Raw genomic sequence first — 14,639 nt, 5'->3', positions numbered from 1 at the left:
TCCCAGCTCCCAAAACACGTGTATATATTTATCATGGAGCTCTGAAGTAGGGAGTCTTTTCAGAAATGAAATGCTGCTTTTTTTTTTTTTTTTGCTCAATGGGAGAAAATCTGTGAAAATACTGGGGGAAGCTCAAAATGAAACGCGCTCAGAAAGCTACTTGGAGGTACTCACTTCAGGAAAGATTTGGGGAGGAAGAAAAAGGACAACATAACATGTGAAGTGCTGGCTTTCGAGGTGCGTTAGGGAGACAGTTATGGGTAACCCATTCTAAGCTTATCACGGAATCTTGGGGGAATCTTGCAAGATCACCACAGTAACTTGGCACGGGTGGAGAAAAAAAAAATGAACACATACCTGAATCCCCAGCGGGGGACATGGCGGCCTACAGCCGTGTGGAGACTTGAGCGGGGATGGCCCCGCTTCGAGCCTCCTCATTAGCTGAGGGGCTGCCATGCCCCTCAGCCGGGGACAAAGGAGTGGAATCCCGGCCGAGGGATTCCCGGCCAGCTAATGCCCCGGCGAGGGCCAATCAGAATGTGTGTTACATTTTGGTTGACCCTCGTTGGGGTACTAATATAATTTTAGACTCTTTTCAAAAAATCAAATATTGATACATTTGCAAAAACCATGCTTTTAGGTCCTTGCCAATGCTTCTTACAAGGGTTTGCTGCAACATGTTTTATTTTTTCAAAAGTGTCAAAATTTACATACGTACAATAGACATATAACTTAGCCCCCACTTGACAAAATCCATTCTGACTTTGGCCAAACATTCAAGGTTGGGTCTATAATCTGTCTGAAAACGTTTGTCGACATTCATCAAACAGCAACAAAGGTATAAGCCATCCAAAAATGTTGAGACCCCCCCTCTAGTGTTGTCCCCTCTTGACAAGATCCCCAAAACATTCATATCGAGATCTAAAATCGTTTTGTTAACTTTTGTGCAGATTTGTCAAATGGCACCACAATTATAAGCCTTTACAATATTTTGGGACCCCCCCTCTAATTTTGTTCCCTCCTGACAAACCAGCACCCACCGCAATGTCCACGGACACCGGGCTCTGCACGCAAATCCAACATGGTGGCCGTTTCCAAAAATCTGGCGCACCTGAAGCTTTTCACCATCCAATCAGTGGGTGCATCCGATGTCCGCAGACATCATGTCACCCCCTGGACCAATCAGAGACCCGTCTACGGTCCCAACAGGGAAGTGAGTCTGTGGACCGAACCCAGATATCACATTTTATTTTTTACATACTTTTTGGTCATTTTATTTTTAAAAAATGACTTGACGGATTTACACCAAATTTACAAAAGCACGCTTTCTGGACCAAGCTGCCGCCCCTGCCGCAAATATGGTGAAAATACATCCAGAGATTTGGGCTGTAGGCATGAGCATATTTTCTTTGCATTACATCTATGGAAAAAAACAGACATTTTGGGAACCCCCTATAACTTTGCCCCCTCTTAACAAAACCTCAACAAGCTTTGCAGGATAAACCTGACGGGACCATATACTTATTTTGCATAGTAACGTGAGGATTCATCCGGGGGGGGCAAAGTTATAAGAAGCACAAAAAGTTCTCTTCCTATGGGTTGAGCAACCTGACCAGAAATACAAAGCTGCTACCTCAGGCCCTGTAGTACACTGTCAAAAGAGATGCTGGGTAGAACAGCTTTGTAGACTCCATCCTGGGGCTGTACCAGGTGTTGTGGGCTTTTAATCCTCAGTACAAATCCTCACAGCTCTCAAACCTTTAACTTATTATATGCCCAGTACAGCCCTCAAAATTGATCTCCAAAGCAAAATTATACAGAGGAAAAAAAAGAAATGCATTCATCCAAAAAGATATCCAAGACTAAAAGCAGGAAATTCAGCATGGAAGGAGAGTAAGGTAATAATCTATAATACTGTGGTCACAGTCTGGTTATATCTACATCAACAACAACTAATATTGTTCTTGTATTACGTTTCATTGGCAAGAGGGGCTCATTACAAGTATTGCAGTGTGGGAAAAAATTGTCGGCAATGGAATTACCACAATTTCAACCACACAATCAAACTACGAGTATGGCTCTGGAGTGGGGGGTTTACCTCCAGCATCATACTGGGGGTAAATCCTCCCACTTTCTGCTAAACATCGGCAACATTGGCAGAATTACCATGGCAGTAATTCAGCCGGCTGTAATTTCACCAAAACTGCCCCATAGAGTTCAATGGACTCCAATAAAATGGGGATTAACACTGCTACTGCCACTTGGAGTATAGCAGTAATTTGGCCAGACCATGTGGCAGTAACAGCAATTCCATTGGGCGGTATTCTGGCAGATTTAGTGCCGCAGTACCTTCCAACTTATAATGAGGCCCATAATGTTTGTTGGGGAAGGGGCAGAAAGAGACACTCTACTTGGCTTCAATTGCCACTCAACAAAACTAAACCGGGGCTTCAGAAATCAAGCCCGTACTCAACAGCCTCCGCGTGCTCTATGGCTGGAAGTGTTCCAACATGGTAAACTGCCATGCATTCATCATTTGATCAGGGTTGATATAGGCACGTTTTCTGTCCGTAAGCCCCCACTGGGAGTGGCTGGGTGACTTTTAAAAGAGTATATGAGACATAGGGGGAATGAGACTATAGTATCTTTACGATTTTGCTGTCTGAATGGTTTTCATCACAGTATTTCTGCATGCTTGTGCAGTCAATCAGAACATATTTCATGCCATGCTAAGCATTATAATCTGTCAAACCCACCTCACTCTCAAGTCTACCATCAAAATGTCAGGATTTATAAACTTTCACTAGCGTGTTGCTTCATATAGATTGAAAATGTTTTATTTTTTTATTTTCTGGAAAGCAGATCAAACGGCACTTAAAGTGTAAATGGCTTAGAACAATGTCATTTCATTTTGCACATATACATGTTGCTGGCTTTAACCTGGCCAGATGTCTAAGGCTGGTCTCCAGAAACGTCTTTGTGACACTCCATCATGAGGAATACAAATACATGGGCGGTAGGACCCTGCATTCTAAAGACCCCTCCATGTGGAACTTTCTCTTTATGTGCATATGCTTCATCATTGCATCCTCACTGCCTCTAGCCTAATCAGCTTAATTTCAAAATAGCCCTGAAGAAGGATCTGTTTCAGAGAAAATTCAGCTCCCGATACAGGAGCATAGTATTGAGACATTTCATCCTCTGACATTAGACCACACTAGCCCACCCCTTAACTCTTTCAAATGGCTTAACAGCAGTGCCACAGAATTATGAAAAGCGCCATTTAATGTAAAACCTTTTTTTTTTTTTAAATTGTTTATGGTTAAGAAAAAACCTTTACAAAGAACATCATAATACATCACATTTAAAAATATGAATTCCAAACGTTCCTAAAATGTACGCAGAAGCAATTTTTAAGAGAATACACATCATAAAATACATTGGCATCCTGTTTAAAGGTCAATAAAATACATATTACATAAAACACTCAATAAATTCATCATCATCTTTTCAAACTACAATAAAATTGAACTCTAAAAAATTATAAATGCAAAATGTCTTCAAGTCATGAAAGGCAGGGAGTAAAAAAAAAAAACAGCAATCGCCAACCGGTCAAAAATCATTACACCACTGAGGCAGCGTCTCCACACGTTGTTATCCTCTGACCATTTTATCAAAAATAATAAAGTTATTTCATTCTTAGAGTCAAGCGCACGGCAATACATAATTCGGTGTTTTGTTGTTTCAATGCAGTTTTTATTTTTGCAGTATCTACAAGTTGCAGCCTCAATAGATATCAAACACCTTCTTAAAATGACATCCCTTGTTGCCAACAAATCCCACCAAAGAACACGTAAATAGATAGAATGGTAATAAAAGTTTGGAAACAGAATTAAACAAGGTGCAATTGATACTCTTTTCTTATGTTCATAGGCAAGATGCCTTAATGAGGAATAACCATGAAAGCTTTCTACCGTAATTACCCAATCTGCATCAAACAAGGCCTTCTTTGCTTTCATGGGGGTCCTAACCAGATCTTCCTCATCCAGGTTTAGCTCATTCAGAATAGGGACACATTTCTCCTTCGAATATACAACACATCTTGCAGACCCTGCTAGAAGAGGATTAACCATAGATGTATTTAATTCTGCCTACAATGTGTCCACCATTAGTGAAACAATGTTCCTAAACGGGGAAATCGGTCTCCAAAGTATTCTCACCTGTAAGGAAGATAAGCCCAACTCAAATTGGATCGCTGCCAAAGGAACAACATTTGAAACATTTAAAATATGCCTCCAGAATGCAGCTTCCAATCGATCTAACTGTAATGGAACAACATTATACTATAGTTCCATTCTGTAGAATAATTTGGGTGCCACCTTTCCTTCATAAAAGGTCATGGTGGGCTTAATAGAGAAGTGGCCACATTTTCAATGTAATTTTAAAAGCTGGTTAGAAAGACATTTTGCCTTTAGCATGAAGACAAGAGTGATATTTGAATTTAAAAGGCTGGAATATAATGCAAAACCCTAAGTACACAGCATTTGAACTGCATTTAATTATGGTTCATTCAAAGACCCATGACGTTTTCCCTGTTTTTTTTTTTACTTGTGGACACTGCTAGGATTTGGGTCTTGACCAGATTAATTATAAGGCCATTGACCCAAGCATAACACAAGAATGCACATAAAAGTCTCTGTAGCCCTATCTTAGTGCTGTCCAATAACAGAATATCATCTGCATATGCTAACCACGGAATAGCATAGCGGCCCAACCTCAGGGAAACTAATGCATGAGATAAGAGGTGTTCTGCAATGTCTGAAAAATATTGATTGAAGAGGGCAGGAGCCAAAACACACCCCTGCCTCAATCCAATGTTAGTTTAAATAATTTCAGACATATCTCCTTTCTTGTTTAATCTAACACTTATTCCTGTCTCCTCATGTAAACCCTTAATTAACGAAAGTACGCCGTTAGTCAGACCCCATGAATCCAGTTTTGACCATAGCTTTCTATGGTTCACCATGTCAAATGTAAGATATTGACAAAAACACATTTAGATATATAGGTATTGCAGTTCTTTTGTCAGGATCCCAGCAAACTATTTTCTATTGGGAAGACACATCAACCCTAGTTCATGCAATCTAACAATTTATGGCCCAGGATTACAGCCAGATCACCCATTGAAAGGCCATGCAATCATACTTCCCTTCCAAAACCTATAGTATCAGCCTTAAACTGATATCCAAAAGTGGTCGTGCAAATGTTTTTTTTTTTTAAAGTGACAACATATGACACTGTGCAAGCAAGTCCAACCCCTCTAAATAGGGTTTGTGGGGAGGAGGTTCTTCTGAAAAAAACATTTCAACAATGAGGAGGCTCGGAATGGGGGCATAACAAGATGGCAATCATGCCACTCTGAGTCTTCTCAAGGCTGGAGGCCGGTGTCTTCCCCACCCGAGAAACAAGTAAGTGGCCTCCTTATTAGCCCTCCCCCACCTGCCCTTTTCCACAGATTCCCTCCCTTCCCTTTCACCCTACTTACTATCTCCTGTTTGGGAGCAAACACTTTGGGGACACTGTCCGAGCGTGTCCGCTCCTGATCTGTGAAACACTGCCATGGAAAGGGAGAAGGGATTACGTGTAGTCCTTTCTCTCCTTTCACGGTGGCCATTTTCTTTGTTTATGTTTTTTTAATATTTTTGTTATGGCCGCCATGGAAAGTGAGAAGCGACTACATGTAGGCCCTTCTGTCGTTTCTTGGTGGCAATCTTATCTTTTACTTTTTTAACTTTTTCAATGTCTGCCATGGAAGGGGAGAACAGACTTCTTTTTTCCTTCCACGGCAGACATTTATGTTTTATTTAATCTTTTTTCAGTTGCAAAACGCTGGCACATCTCACAATTGAATAAAGAAGCTTTTAGTACCCCGGTCCAACGGGCCAGGCTACTTATAGCAATAAGCCCCTCGCCAGTGGCATTACCACATCCGGTAACTATGGGCCCCGGGGCATTACTTCACGCAGTAATGCCCCATTTGCTCAGGGCTTATTGCTAAATTTATTTATACACCCAGCATGCCACATTTTTGCTATTGTAAGTGAGTTTTAGGCAATTGAAATGCACGTTCTCGGATGATTAGTGGGTGATTAGTGCCTCCAATTAGGAGTAGGTGAAGGCAATGGTGAGGAAATATTTACCAAATTCAAATGGGGAGAGGTTTTTACCCCATTTCACTACATTTGGACAAATGTGTTTCCACTATTTTTTCCTTCAGGTACACAAATATTTCACCTAATTAGTGGGCTGAAACATTTCAGAGAGCTTTTTTCAGGTGAAATATTCACACTTCTAAAGTGAATGGAGACAATTCCAAAATTGTGCAAGTGTAAAATGACCAAAATTGGTGATTTCACTCTGCGGACGAAATGGCTCCAAAGTTCACCATTTCTTCCAGGGAGTGAATTTCAGCAATTTCTCCCACCCTTGCCCCAAATGCCAACGATCTGTCAAATTTTAAAATTGCTAAGGACGTATCAACTTGGGGAGGTTCGGACAAATTGCATGATACATAAAAAGCGATGTATACTTTGCTGTTTAGGCTTTCTAAATCCATCCAGGGTATGCTATAAAATGTTACATGGCATTTATATAGTGCCTTATGTATCATTGGTATGATCTCAAAGCACTGGTAGGTTGAATGCCCTCGGGAACCGCTGTTCAGTCAGTAGAGAGAGAGAGAGAGTGGTATGGTGCGTAGCACACCGGATATGTGTGCAGCTGGTGTGGTTGTTACATGATAGCTGCTTCTTAGTGGTAGGTGTGGTGCTGAGGAAATCAGTTGGATGTGTTCAGTCTGGAGGGTGGACACCCAGACTGAGTTCTGGCTGAGTTAGGCCTGAGGAGGCGCTTAATCTAGCCAGAATGTGCTCAGCCAGCTGTGTTTTATTAGGATGATGTGGAGTTTGTGGGGTCATGTTATTATGAGAACATCTAGACCGAATATGTCATAGTACAGCTGTGTTCTAGTTGAATGATGGTGCATAGGGCAGAGTAAGCGTAGTAGTGTGATATGGTGGTTATCAGTTAAGCGCCTGCGATCAAGCATGGGAGCAAGACAGGGGCCGTACATTAGGCACAATTTCTAAGTTCAACAATAACACAGTTGCGCAATTAAGTACGATTTCTAGATTCAGCATTTAGCAGAGCAATGATATTAGGCATACTTTTTAAAGTCAGACTTTGGCAGAGAGATTCTATTAGGCACACATTCTAAATTCAACTATACCGCAGAGCAGCTGCATGTCAAGTGATACCTGTCTGCACATGTTAACAAATGCCCGACCTATTCAACTTTGCAACATGGATTCTGAGACCTGAGAGGAGTCCCACAGATCCTTCCCCCTCCACCCTATGTCATTTCCTTTCAGAGGATGACAGGGCAGGATCCTTTTCTATTAACCCATCTCATAGATGGTTTCTCGATAGAGACACATCATTGTAATTATTGTTGGAAGGGCAAGCTCAGGCTGAAGCTCCCCGCGATGACGAAGAGGATGATGTGGTGGGCGGGGGGTGGGGGGGATAATGAGCTGCCACACTTGGTAAGATCTACAGCGAGCATGGACAGGAGACCAAGGTGCCCGGTTATGCCATGGTGAAGCATACATTGTAACCTGGACAGTATGAAGGTGTCATTAAAGTGATGGACATCCATAAAGCCACGAAAGCCAATGTCCCTCGTGCATCACATTCTAATAGGTTTGCTTTGTTAGAGAAAGCAATGGTAAATCTGCGGCTTGCACAATACACATTCTCCTGAACCTCGACCGCTCTGCACCCACCTTCTCCCAGTAGCGGCGCTGCCTTTTGAACACCTATTAACCGGTAATGAAGTTTCTATTAAACATGATTATATTTCACAAACCACCTGAAGATAATTTAAGATGTGCAGGAGCAGAAAATGAAACATTCTCTTTAGTACATTAGAAAACATAATTGATTAAATTATCTCATTTACAATAAGCGTTTTCATGAGCTTATGCAGGAACACACATTTCGCCCTCAGTTAATTATGAGTGCTGCAAGGTGCAGCACAAGCTTCCGCGCCTCCGATGAATTCTGAGCCTTTTATTGTTATTTCTCATTTATGAAGCTGCTGCGTTGGATGCAGATGGCATCAGGAGTGTCTTATTAGCGCCGCAGGACAAGCACGCCGTGCCTCTTCCATGCGCTCATGTCCTTTGTCTGTCTGACACAAACAGGTTCCCCTTTCCCTCAATTTCCCCAATCCGTTCACTACACTCTGGGCCTGATTGGAGCTCCATGTAAAATAAGAAAAGTTCAAGTGGACAAGAGCAACATCCTCCCGGGCACATGAGACACCACTCGATCAGGACACAGGCAACACCGGGTATCCCAGCAAGTGACAAATAATAGTGAAACATGGGAATACAACATTGACAAACCTGAAACAGATGGCACACCACTTAAGGAAAGGATGGAAAGAAAAATAAATTATTGTACTGGGTTTCAAAGTATTGACCATCCTGTTCTAGTGATAGGGCTATCCAGTGGCCATATCACAAAAACTTTGCACCAGTGTAAGAGCAAATAGCACTTGGGCAAATGTTGCCCGAATGCAAACAACATTTTCTCTCTGCATATTTTTCACCTGAACAATTGTCTCAGTAGTGCTAGAACTGTGCAACATTTTGACTTGGTCGAAAAATGCAGGGAAAACATATGTATTTTGCTTAGGGCATTAGATTAGATTGCCTAGAGTTGATCTGCATTTGTTGATTCATGGAATCAAACTTGCTGTACTTTTCCTGGACTTGCGTGGAGTTTGCACAGGCTCGGGATGTCTCTGTGAGCTGTTGAGGGCCTTGCGGGAGATCCCACACAGAGCGTGGACGTGGCTTGCACAGAGGGCTTGGAAGGGAGAGGAACACCAAAAATGGGGAAGAACTTGCTAAAAAAAGTGGGCGTTGCGAGGGACGGCCTGCAGGCAGTCCCTCGCATGCTCACAATTGCGTGGCATGAGACATATTCATGGATTCGATCGTGCACCCTCTGGGAAATGGCCATGCAAGTCCTTCATACTATTCACCATCCGAAGGTTGGCATAAGTACACTTGTGCATAGGAATCGCAGCATGGAGGTGGGTTTGCATGTCAGATTTCAGGGTGCTTGTACACAACCGGGGTACCGATCAAACTTATGGGTGCACGCAGGTAGTGTAGCAGGGTGCAGGAACAATTTACGGGGGTTCACACACAGATTTTTTGAGATTTCAGCCAATTTAGGATTTTTCATACACATGTTGTCGGGGTGCCGGATACAGTTGCAGGCCTGCTTGCGGGCTTCCCCAAGCACTGTTTGTAGGGTGCATGTATTCGCCCCGGGGAGCACAAAAATGTAGCGGTACTAGCTGTTTTTGCTTTGCATGGGGTCGTGTCGGGGTCGTTCCGGGCGTGAATTATGAATACGGTTACTTTGTGCAGTACAGTCCATGAATACTCAGAGCACACATTTTTTAATCTGCGCGCAGGCTCTCGCAGGGTCCTTCTCGGCGCGCGTCCCCTGCAGGATTCCTGCACCCATTTCCATGAATCGGGCCCCATTTCTTTCAAGCAACACTGGATGCATCCTTTCGCCTTAGTAATGCTTTTATTCCCTTACGTCTTCCATCGTCCTCCCACAATTCATAGCACAACAAAAGTTCAGCAGAAACACTGGCACCGTCATCTTCTAACACAAGGCTGCATTGCCAATGCTCCCTTGCAATTGTGGGGGCCTCACTTTGAGTGGTGGAAGCCAGCCTGCCATTTATGCAGCCGTGCTGCTTAAACTGGGCCCCAGTCATTGCAAGTGTGCAGCTCAATGGAAACGGTTCAACGCTCTGCTAAGTGCTTTTCTGCTAATACCAAGATACCGTATTACCTCGCTTATAAGATACCGTATTACCACGCTAGTAAGAATTGCATTAACAGGAACCCTGGCATGGCCAGGCAGTAATGTTGACATTTTTTGAGCAGCATTCGTGAAGGTTTTTTTAAGGAGTACAGTATAGCATTTTGAAACCCTTTCTAAGCACTTACCCACCGAGGGGCCCATTAAGGGATGGACATTAATGCAACCTCTAAACTTTTTTAAGGCATGCACGTTTCTTTCCCTGCTGGTATATTTTCAGGAAAGTGACGCACAGAGTGTTTAAAAAATGGTGGAGCCGGCCAGCTGTAGAGCCAAAATTGAGGTGCCCCTTCTCTGATGTGGTGCAAATGCTGCGATTGTGTTCCCTCTACTGAAAAAAGGACCTGATTTACAAAAATGTACTCAATGGGACTTTCCCATGTTAAAACATTTTTGTAAATCAGGCCCTAGGAGCACTTAGTCAGCACGGGACAGTATTATAGACACATTTGCCTCATTACAAGTGTGGTGGTCTAGAAATAAGGGTGCTGGGCTCACCATACCAGCACCCTTTCCAGACCGCCACACTAGAACTCTACGAACAGGGGCTGTTGCGCCAAACAGGTCTGACCTGCTGGGCGTAACGGCACCCGCCGGCAGAATTTTATGGAAGCACCGGCACCATTAGCAACAATGCCGGTGCTTCCATGTCCCCATTCCAGTGGAGTCCTATGTGACTCTATGTGAATAGCTACTTACACTTTCCGCCTCCTGATATCCCGGGCCGCCGGGACCTGTAATGTCCCAGTGGCACCGGGATCTCAGGTGGCAGAAATTTTGTTACGAGTCTGACGGCAAACCGCTGGTAGCATCGCTGGGTTACTGCTGGACTTGTAATGAGGCCCATTGCATCTGTGTAAGTTCAATTAGAGTTAGGGTAAACATTGCCCTGGTGCAAAGATCACGCTATTTAAATGCATTTTTGTACCAGGACATAGTTTGCCCTAGTTGTACATTTCTCCTGTTCAACAATCCATTTAAAGATATAACTTTTTTCTTTTAGCTTGGAAAATGTGTACCCATTGTTACTTGCACAACCATTGCTGCACTTTGTATAATACCGCCCATGGTATTGCCAGACCAAGCTAAGCGATGCCATGTGTCGCCTCTCCTAACCCTAAAACGAATTGTATGTTTTTCTTTTTGTATTTCTTATAGAACAACACAAATAAAAAAAAAGCTCTTTAAACCGCTACCGCAGGAACGGTAATGGCGAGGAAAACCAAGTCACATGGCGAATAGATGGGGAGAACAGTTAAACCATCAGTGTTAGGTGCAGCAGTGCAGATTGTTCTTGGGTAAACATGAGCAGAGAAGCAGATGACAGAATCAACCTTTGTGAGCAAGTGCTTCAGGTGGTAAAATACACACCATGAGAAGTTGCACACTCCAGAATTGATACTGCTCTGGCTACCAAAGCTGAGCCGTAAGTGCAAGGTTCAAGTCTCATCATTTCAGCAGATGAGGCATGGGTCTGGAAGTGGCATCTCAATTGGACTCTGGGAAATCTGGCTTGAGAACAAGAGTGTGGATAATACATTTGAATCTTGAATCGTCCATTTTCAAAACCAATGCTATGCGATGTTTGTTACAGAGTTAGGGGCATTGGCTGCAAATGTTTTCCCCCATTGATGAGCCTATTGCATCCCCACAGTTCAAAGTTGCCTAGCATGTCCTACACTGGGCACTTACACCTGCTGCTCACTCACAAGCAAGGGCACTTCAGCACTTAACCCCCTCTCCCTCTTCACCTCTCCTCTCTCTGCACTTGCATGCCTTGAATACTCACAAGGCCTAGTGGGTTTGTCTTTATCCTCCAAGCGTATAGTTTATTTCCTATGGTCTCTCCCCGTTGCCCTGTGGGCACTTTGAAGCACAATTTACTTGTTGTATAAGTGCCTAACAAATGCACGATACATACGGACATAAATACATAAATAAATAAATAAATAAATAAATAAATAAATAAATAAATAAAACCCAGGAGGGGAAAATACAATTATCACCTGAGAATTCAAGATGTCTGCCAGGTTAATAAGGTTTAAAGGGCTAACAAACGTATTTAAAGCAGCACTTGCCTTGTAGATTGCATTGGATCGGGCAGAGTATTTTGAATGGAATACACTGCTTCATGGGAAGCCAGCAGAGGGCCTTAAGTCCTGCCGTGATAGGGCACTGCACGTTGAGCCTTAATTCTCTCTGGCAGAACGACACTGGAATATAAAATATAAAATGTACGCTTTTCACTGGTTGGGAAGGTCAATCAAGGGCAGATGGCATTTAGCAGGTATGCCTGAAGGGTCTTGCAAGCTGAAATAAGGGATGATGGTTTTGGCGGATTTAAAGTAGTGGTTATTGCACGTCATCCATCAATGGAATGTTTGGTGGCAGTTAGTGATGGTTTTGTGTGAGGATCTGTGCCTGATCATGTTAAGGACAATTTGGTTTTAATAAACGTATAGTTCTTTGGAAGGAGAGAAGTGTTAAAGAAGGGCCTTACAGATGGATAAAGCAAGTGCTGAACAGCCAATGGGAGGTGGTGTATCCTTGTGGGACTCCCAACTGCATGGTGTTACAGGGAAACGCACAACAGCTCAACGGAGGGGAAAGGAGCTATGCTCTGCTCGGTTAGTGCCCTGAAGAGAGTAAAGAAGATACACTCCTACAACTTCCATAAGACACAAATGAAGATGTCTTCTGGATTCCTGTTTTGAAGGATTGCAAGTTAAGAACAAGAACATGTCTTCAATACCACTTGCATGTGGCAGAGGGTTTCAATTCAGTACCTGGATCTATACCACCATTTCCATTGCGTGCTTGCTCTAATGTCATCTCACCTTGGACTATCTCACCTGCCACGTCAGCAATGTTTGCATGTCCGCCGGGGCTCTGTATCCATTTGCACTGATTGAGGCCCATATCAACGAAGCGGCAGACTAGAGCAGGTTGTCCTCCAATTATCCTCATAATTGACTTTGATTTTGCTTCAATTCTGATTCATACAGTAGCTTCCTAAACCCCACTCTCATTGGAAAGTGGCCAGCGATAGCCGCTGCTTCACTGAATCTTTAGTATCAGGTGAGAGAACCCAACTGTAATTGTAAACGAGGCCTGCAACGCTAGCATTGATTTTACTCCTACGGATTACTTTAAGGCATTGCACATTAAAGCAGTTTAAGCAATCTATTGCGGCATCTACTGATTAGGTGAATGATATATGGGAGAAGAATAAGAGGGATAATTCAGTTGTCAATCTTTTTTAAGTAGTGTTCTCGCTAAAGGTTTTTTTCAGAATTAATAAAGAGAATCGCTAAATGGGCCTTCACAATGTGTTACACGGTTACAAATCATGAGTGGGAAGCAGAAGAAAGAAAGGGAGCAGGGCGTACTTGGGGAGCAACAATATTCATACATGGCGATGCTACGCAATTGTATAATCATTGATGGAGAAGGTGATCCAACATTTCTCCAGCTATCTTAAATAGAATCATTGTGTGCAGTGTTCATGAGATGTGTTACTGGACAAAAGAAGAATAAGGAAAAAAGAAAAGGTGCCTACTCCAGAACTTGCGTCACATCTGAGTGGTGCTTGAGTCATAATAGTAAAGCCACTCTATTGATAGCTAGGGCTACGATCAGGCTGTTCTCTCCAGAGGTGTGAGTCAGCAGTGGAAACCTCTAACACAACAATATCATGGAAATTACCAAAATTAAATTGATTAACAAGAGTCGATGTAAAATACTATGGGCCTCATTATGACCCAGGCCGTAAGGGGTTAACGGCGCCGTAAAAGGTGGTGGCGCCGTTAACCCCTTACCACCTAATTACGAGGTCTCTTTGTGTGTCCCTACCTTAACGGCTGGTTTTACCAGACGTTAAGGATTGGAACCGCAAAGGGACCTTGGAGGTAATTACGGTACCACAATTTGCGGTACCGTAACTACCGCCTTCCCCATTTCCATTGAGCCCTACGGGGTCAAAAATGGGAATGGGGAAGGGCCAATGGTGAATGGGGAATTACCGCCCTGCCAACCTTGGAATGGGGCGGTAATTCCGCCATTCACCATGGTGGAATCTGTAAAATACCGGCGGCAACCATGGCGCTCCTAGCGCCATGGTTACCGCACGGGCCATAATATGGCCCTATTTGTTTTACTTATGGAGGTCACTAATAAAAACATACAGAACTAGATCCCCACTTTTGTAAAATAAGCACACAGATAATAAAGAGTAGAAAGATGTTGGCTATACACGTTGAGTATTTTAATGCTAGAGAAACACATTCAGGTGAGAATGAGTTAAAAAGTTCAAACACAAAAAGAATTTGGTTCCTACAGAATGCTTTTGGCATAAAGTATGACAAAGCACCATCATTACTTCCAAGGGGCCACGTTAGTTGCACCGGGATCAGGATACCTACGAATGCCTTGGAATGTGGCACTTAGTTCACAACCATAGTCTGTTAAGCAGGCCCACCAGCTTCAAGCAGGTTTCATCTGGCTTCTCTTTGGAGCAGAAGGTCTGTTTTGATGTGGCAGGTGGTTCAGGTTCAGAACACAACTACATGTATACAAAGTCTAGCGGTTTAATGGCTATCACTTTACATCATGCTGTCTGAAAAGGGTCCCAAAGAGATTGTTTTAGGAAAGCAATATCAACGTTT

The 14,639-nt window shown here is 43.1% G+C and overlaps 1 protein-coding gene across 4 annotated transcripts in view; it reads right to left on the bottom strand.

The window, feature by feature from the left end:
• UNC5D (unc-5 netrin receptor D) overlaps positions 1-14,639 on the bottom strand; it is a 1,559,947-nt gene that overhangs the window by 324,773 nt on the left and 1,220,535 nt on the right. The window lies entirely within an intron of this gene.

The sequence above is a fragment of the Ambystoma mexicanum genome, chromosome 10 (assembly GCF_040938575.1).
Source record: "Ambystoma mexicanum isolate Mex_15411 chromosome 10, UKY_AmexF1_1, whole genome shotgun sequence".
Taxonomy (NCBI): domain Eukaryota; kingdom Metazoa; phylum Chordata; class Amphibia; order Caudata; family Ambystomatidae; genus Ambystoma; species Ambystoma mexicanum.
This window is presented reverse-complemented; position numbering and strand designations above follow the sequence as displayed.